Source organism: Myotis brandtii, unplaced genomic scaffold, assembly GCF_000412655.1.
Source record: "Myotis brandtii unplaced genomic scaffold, ASM41265v1 scaffold3003, whole genome shotgun sequence".
In the NCBI taxonomy this organism is placed as follows: domain Eukaryota; kingdom Metazoa; phylum Chordata; class Mammalia; order Chiroptera; family Vespertilionidae; genus Myotis; species Myotis brandtii.
In genome coordinates this window covers 19154-26434 of record NW_005361473.1, presented here as the reverse complement: position 1 = coordinate 26434, position 7281 = coordinate 19154, and the positions used below count along the sequence as shown (strand labels likewise).

Genomic DNA, 7281 nt, shown 5'->3' with positions numbered 1-7281 from the left:
TTTCCTAGTGTCATCCTAAAACTAACTGTTTCAGAAATGTAGATGTGCTTCTTCTGAACCACATTACTGTGCTTTTATCTTCCATGTCTTGTGTCAAATAATGTTAATGAATAAATTTTGAGAGGAATATGTGAGATATTTTTAAGATGTAAGATGCCTTCATTAGGTAAGATTATAAGTGAAGCTGACATATTAAAGGAAATAGTGTGAAAAAAGACTTCATTTTTTCTAGCTAAAAATAGTTTCAAGCACAAGTTGAAACCATGAATCACATTAAAATTAACTCCAAATTTAAAAATCTATTGATGTTGAAAGAAACAAGCACAAGGTCATACTTTTCCTCTCTGTAATTCTGATGGTTTTTCTTTGTCTCTGTAGTTCATCTACTAATTTGAATGTCATCTTAATGGAGGCACTGGTTTTCTTTTGTGGTTTAAATTGATATTTTCCACATGACAAGCTTGTAATGACTCATTTAAATAAGTAACATGTTTTAGTAGATTAAACAAAAATGTTGCAATATTTTTCTGATAGATATATTTTACATGTGGTAAAATAAAGTGATATTTTTAAAGAATGTGTATATTTTATTTAAAATTTATAGCTTTTATATCTGGTGGATTTTGAAGATATGAATCTAATTTTCAAAGATACTAGAAGATTTGTGGAAAATTCTAACAAATATCTAGTAGATAATAATAAATGTTGTGCTAGCCATCTTCAAACAGATAATGTGAGCTTGCATGGAGGTGTGTTTTTTTTTCTGTTGAATGGCTCCTCAATGAATGTTTGATTGTAAGATGGGGGCCAATTTTAGAGAGTTTGTGCCTATAACTAGATCTACTCACTGGAGGAAAAATTTGCTGGCAGGTGAGAAAGGTCAGCCATACAGTAAAAGTCAGTTATCTTGAGAGAAACTGACAGGTAACTGGCCAGCTTGAGGAGCTACAGTACAGGTGACATAGCTGGCAGACAGGGCACAAGAAACAGGAACCTACAGGGAGGCAAGATAGTGTTGAGATATGGTAAGCAGACAAGCTATTACTTGTGAAGAGACATGAGGAAGCAGGAAGCCAGCCCTAGGGCATGGGGTGTGACGTTCAGAATCAAGAGGCAAGGATGGAGGCATGAGAAAAATCAGAATTCTAGTCCTGAAATCATTGATGTGCTGGGTTGCTTATCAAGATCAGGACTAATATCAGAGTCCAGACAATAAAGTGAGTATTTGATCCTAAGAAGCTAAGTTTCTAGAACTAGAACATAAAGTAGAGCAGCTTGATCAACTTGAGGATCATTTGCAATAATGATTTTCCTCTCCAACAAGGCTTGAAATCTTTCTAAAACTGAGACACAGCCTACATGTAGGCATTAGTGACTATAGGCAGATGATTATATAAGACATTTTGTAAAAGTCTTCTGGGAACAATAAACCTGAGAGATTAGGGTAAGTTTTCAATTATGACTGGTATTAAGGCATCAAGAATATAAATCATTTTGGTATAATTTGGTTTGTTTGAACAATCATTTTCAGTATCTATACTAATAAAAGTGTAATATGCTAATTAGACTGGACATCTTCCAGTCGTCCTTCTGGACAAAGCCATGGTGGCGTGGGCTGAGGCAGAGGCGATTAGGGGCGATCAGGCTTGCAGGGGAGGGCAGTTAGGGGCAATCAGGCCATCAGGGGAGGGCAGTTAAGGCTGATCAGGCCGTCAGGGGAGGGCAGTTAGGAGTGATCAGGCCAGCAGGGAAGCAGTTAGGGGGAAATCAAGCCTGCAGGGAAACAGTTAGGGGTGATCAGGCAGGCAGGCAGTCAGGTGAGCGATTAGGAGCTAGTGGTCCTGGATTGCAAGAGGGATGTCTGACTGCTGGTTTAGACAGTCAGACAACCCCCAAAGGGTCCCAGATTGGAGACAGTGCAGCACCCCCCTTCCTGTGCACTACTTTTGTGCACCAGGCCTCTAGTTAGCATATAAACATGATCCAAGGAAACAAGAAAAACATGGATGGAAAGAGCTGCAGTCCAACAAACCTAATTGGAGGAGCTATAAAGAGGAAAGGTACAAGAAGATACAAAATGTCACATTGAAACACCCTTAAAAAATGATGCTGACTCATAAAATCTAGAATGATTTGATCAGCCTGATAGGTTGCTCCTTTAAGGAAAACATTTCTCAACTTTGTGTTCAAGAACTTGACTGGCAGAAGGGAGATTGTACTTTTACTTTTAATTTACTCACTACTTAGGTATGAAAATTCTTTGGGCCTTTGAGGTATTCCTTCCTGAACAATAAATAAAAGAAATAAGATCTCTTAGAAATACCTAATTAAATAATTATCTATTTAAGGAAAATTATTGTAATAATACACACTTGCTAATAATAGAACAAAACTTTGAAAATAGTATGTTAGTAAAAAAAATTAAATGATCACCTTAAAATTCTGATCACATACTTGTTGCTCAATCACAACCACACACAAATATTAAAATCACCATCAGAAGAGATGTCTTTAAACATAAAGTCTAGAGATACATAGCTATAATTTCACAATCTCTATTAATAATTTCAGTTCCCACTGTGGACTTTAGATTCTAATTTGTTTTATATTAATATACTAGAGGCCTGATGCACTAAATTCATGCAAGAGTAGGCCTTCCTTCCCCCAACTGCCAGCACCGGCTTCCCTCCAGAACCTGGGACCCGGGCTTCCCTCACAGCCCAGGCTTTGTCTAGAAGGACATCTGGTCTAATTAGAATATTATGCTTTTATTATTATAGATTAGTTTCTTCCAATAAAAATTAGATAAGCAAGTACATTATTATAAAGTAAGAACAATGATATAAATTTGTGTATTTTGTAACTTTAATGAAAATAACAACTTATTTAGTTTGATAAACATAGGTGGATACTTTTTTTACTTTGATCGATACACAATTTTATGTCTCTTTAAAAAAATAAATAAATCAGTAGTAATTGGGGATTTTGTAGAACTGGGGAAAGAAAGGCTGACACAGCTTCCAGTGAGGATGTGGTGCTAGAATCATGTTTGCACATATACTATTACTTTCCTTTCACTTCTCAGAGCCACTGAATTACTGCTTTTTGGTCATGCCAGTTTATTTTTCATGCTGGCACCACCTGCTTTTCTATAGCTTGATGGACTTAACCACATAAGACAGATGTATATCTTTGTTCTCCAAATGACTTCATGGTAGCCATTTGAAGGAAAGTGAAGCCCAATTCCTAAACTCCTTGCTTTATTTAACTAATCCATATATATTTTTATATGTTCCCTTTGTTCTCACTGCCCCAGGCTCTAAATCTGTTAAATCATGTATATTTTTAACAAGCACACATCAAACTAGTAAACTGACTTTGCTCAAAATTAAGAGATATGCTCATAGTCAAAATTTTCAATTATGTAAATATCTTAACACCTCAATACCTAGCACCTTGACTTCTTCATATTTCACAGTCTTAAGATGTGATGCCATAGATGGGAAAATGTTTGAATGGATTTTGCAATTATACTAATAAAGGGCTCTATGTGAGATGAAAATAAGAAAAACTGACAACCATAATATCACATTATAAAGTGCTATGAAAGTGTAGTTATTATATTTTTATTATTTTGAAGTATTGGCATCCTGCAGACATGGAATCCACAACACAAAGCAGACCACCTACATATACAGAGAAGAGTCCATGTTGATGCTGATGACACTTCAGATAACATCCTCACTCAGTTCCTAAGACTTGTTACTCCAGTGATCTCCATTTTCTCCTATTCATCATCAAGTCCACACTACTCTGTCGGCAGAGCACAGCCTCCAAAGTCTCACTGACTCTTTCCACCTCTCCATCTTTCATTCTTTTTGAACTTGCTCTTCACTCCCTTTATTCTTTCTCATCTCTTAATCTTTCAGCACAGCCTTAGAAACACATTCCTTCTGCACCTCAATGTGGACAGTTTCAATGATCTCAACACTGACATCCTAAAGATTCCATCAAAATACTATTAGAACTGGTAAATGAATTTAGTAAAGTTACAGGATAAAAAATTAGTATTCAGAAATCCATAGCAATTTTATGTACCAATAATGAAACATCAGAAAAGAAATTAAGAAAACATCCCATTTACAATTGCATCAAAAATACCTAGCAGTAATTTAACCAAAGAGGTAAAACGTCTGAACTCTGAAAATAATAAGACACTGAAGAAAGAAATTGAAGAGGAAGCAAATAAATGAAAGCATATACTGTTACTTATGGATAGGAATAATTAATGTAAAAAAATGTCCATAGTACCAAAAGGAATATATAGATTCAACACAATCAATATCAAAATACCAATGGCATTTACCATAGAACTGGAACAAATTATCCAATAATTTATATGGAAACACAAAGACCCCAAATAGCCACAGCAATCTTGAGAGAGGAGAACAAAGTTGGAGGAAAGATTTATATTTTTGATATTTATTTTATATATTTAAATGCCATTTAACAAAGAAAAATCAACTAAAAAATGAGTTTGCGTGTCACCTCTGACACGCATGTCATAGGTTCGTCATCACTCTAGTCAATAAATGGTGCTGGGAAAACTGGACAAATACATGAAAAAATGATACTAGACCATTTTCTTACACTATATATCAGAATAAACTCAAAACTGATTAAAGAGTTAAATATAAGATGCAAAACCATAAAACTCCTAGAAGAAAAGATAGGCAGTAAACTTTTTGACATTGTTCCTAATTATATATATACTAGAGTCCCAGTGCATGAATTCATGCATGAGTGGGGTCCAGCCAGCCTGCCCCAATTGGGCTAATTGGGGCTGGGCTAGCCCAGGGGAGGGAACTTGAGAGGTTGACTGGTCAGTACTGCCCCTGATCAGGCCGGTTGGCCAGCCACAGTGCATGTCATAGCGACTGGTCTTTTCGGTCACTTGTTTTTTATATCTATACTAATAAAAGAGAAACATGCAAATTGGTGTCACTCCACTACGTCCACCAGGCAATCAGGATGAGTATGCAAATTAACTCAACAAAGATATGCAGGTGCAGAGCAAAGACTGAAGATGACTGAAGACGACTGAAGACAACTAAAGACTGAAGAACCATGGCTTCTCTGCTGCAGCCGGAGAAGCCAAACCTCACTGCGGCTGGAGTGGAGAAGCCAAGCCTCGCTACGGCCAGAACAGAGAAGCCAAGTCTTGCTGCGGCCAGAGCTGAGAAGCCTAGCCTCGCGACTGCAGCCGGAGTGGAGAAGCCTAGCCTCGCTGTTGCTGCCCGAGTGGAGAAGCCAAGCCTTGCAGCTGTGGCTCGAGCAGAGAAGCCAAGCCTGGGTCCTGGGTGCCAGAGGAAAACCAGTGTTGGCAGCCAGGGGAAGGAAGGCCTAATGCACGCAATCATCTATTGCAATGGGCCTCTAGTATATAAATATTTGGATATGAATTCTCAGGCAAGGGGAACAAAAGAAAAAATAAACAAATGGGACTACATCAAACTAAAAACTTTTTTGCACAACAAAGAAAATCAGGAACAAAATGAAAAGACACCTTACTGAATGGAAGAAGATATTTGTCTATGATACATCCCATAAGGGGTTAATATCTAAAATATATAAAAAACTCATACAACTCAGCATTAAAAAAACAAATAACCCAATTAAAAATGGGCAGAAGAGGACATGCATATGGTCAATATACATATGATAAGATGTTCAATGTCACTAATCTTCTATTATAATAAAAGCATAATATGCTAATTAGACCAGACATCCTTTGGGACATCCTTCTGGAAAAACCCAGGGCTGCGAGGGAAGCCCAGGTCCCAGGTGCCAGAGGGAAGCTGGTGCCAGAAGCTGGGGGGAGGAAGGCCTACTCTTGCATGAATTTCATGCATTGGGCATCAAGTTATTAGAGAAATGCAAATTAAAACCATAATGAGATAGCACCTCACAGAATGGCTACTAATAAATCAATTAACAACAAGTGTTGCAGAGGATATGGATAAAATGGAACCCTCATGCATTGTTGATGGCATTGCAAATTAGAGCATGCCATGGAAGACAGTATGGAGGTTTCTCAAAACATTGAAAAATAGAAATACCATATGATGCATCAATCCCACTTCTGGGTATTCACTCAAAAAAATCCAAAACATTAATTCATAAAGACATATGCACCCTTATGTTTATTGCAACATTATTTACAATAGCCAAGATATAGAAGCAACCTGAGTGTCCATCAATATGTGATTGGATGAAGAAGAAGGGGTACATACACATAGGGGAATATTACTTGGCCACAAAAAAGAATGAAATCTCATAATTTGAACAGCATGAATGGACCTAGATGATATTATACTAAGTGAAATCAGATAGAGAAAGAGAAATACAATATGATTTCACTTATATATGAGATCTAAAAAACAAAATAAACAACAACAACAAAACCCCAAATTCATGGATACGGAGGACAAACTAATGGTCACCAGATGGGTGGTGGTTTAGGAGGCTGAGTGAAAAAGATGAAGGGATTAAGAGTTATACAAACTGGCAGTTACAAAACAGTGATGGGGATGTAAAGTACAGCATTCACAATATAGTCAACTATATGTAATAATTACATAGGTGTCAGGTGGGTACTAGATTTTGTAATTTATATAAATGTCCAACTACTATGCTGTACACCTGAGACTAATGTACTATTGAATTTCAAGTGTAATTAAAAAAAATTCTATTGTTTAAAACAAAAGAATAAATACTTGTTGAATCGAATTAAGCAGTCAGTGAATAGACTAATAAAAGTTGTGGTTAATAAGATGGATTGAACTCAAATACTGTTATTTTCCAGTATAATATAATAATTTATTAAAATGGTAGAATGTTTTCCACATTGAGAAAATAATAGTTTTGTATTATGTTGATATCTGCCTGGAAATAAAATAGGCATTTTATCAAATTAATTCGAGGAGTCATGAGAACTGGTATCTGAGTGTTAGTTGTGGGAACACATTTAAATAAAATATCTGTAAGAGTTCATCTTTAGAAATTACCACACATCAACCATTGTTTCAGATCAGTGCAGTTTCAATTATAGAATTGCATCATGTATTTTAGATCTGGAGAGAAACTTTACAGGTCCTCTATTGAACCCAAAGGGAAATGCATTGCAATTGAATACTCATCCAAAATCCAATAGTTATTTAGGTTAATGCTCTTGATGATCTCTATTAAAGGAAAAACATGGCAGTGTAAGATGCTGCACAT

At 36.3% G+C, this 7281-nt stretch overlaps 1 pseudogene; it reads left to right on the top strand.

Moving 5' to 3' along the window:
• The first annotated feature begins 5127 nt into the window (after positions 1-5127).
• LOC102257935 overlaps positions 5128-7281 on the top strand; it is a 16158-nt pseudogene continuing 14004 nt past the window's right edge.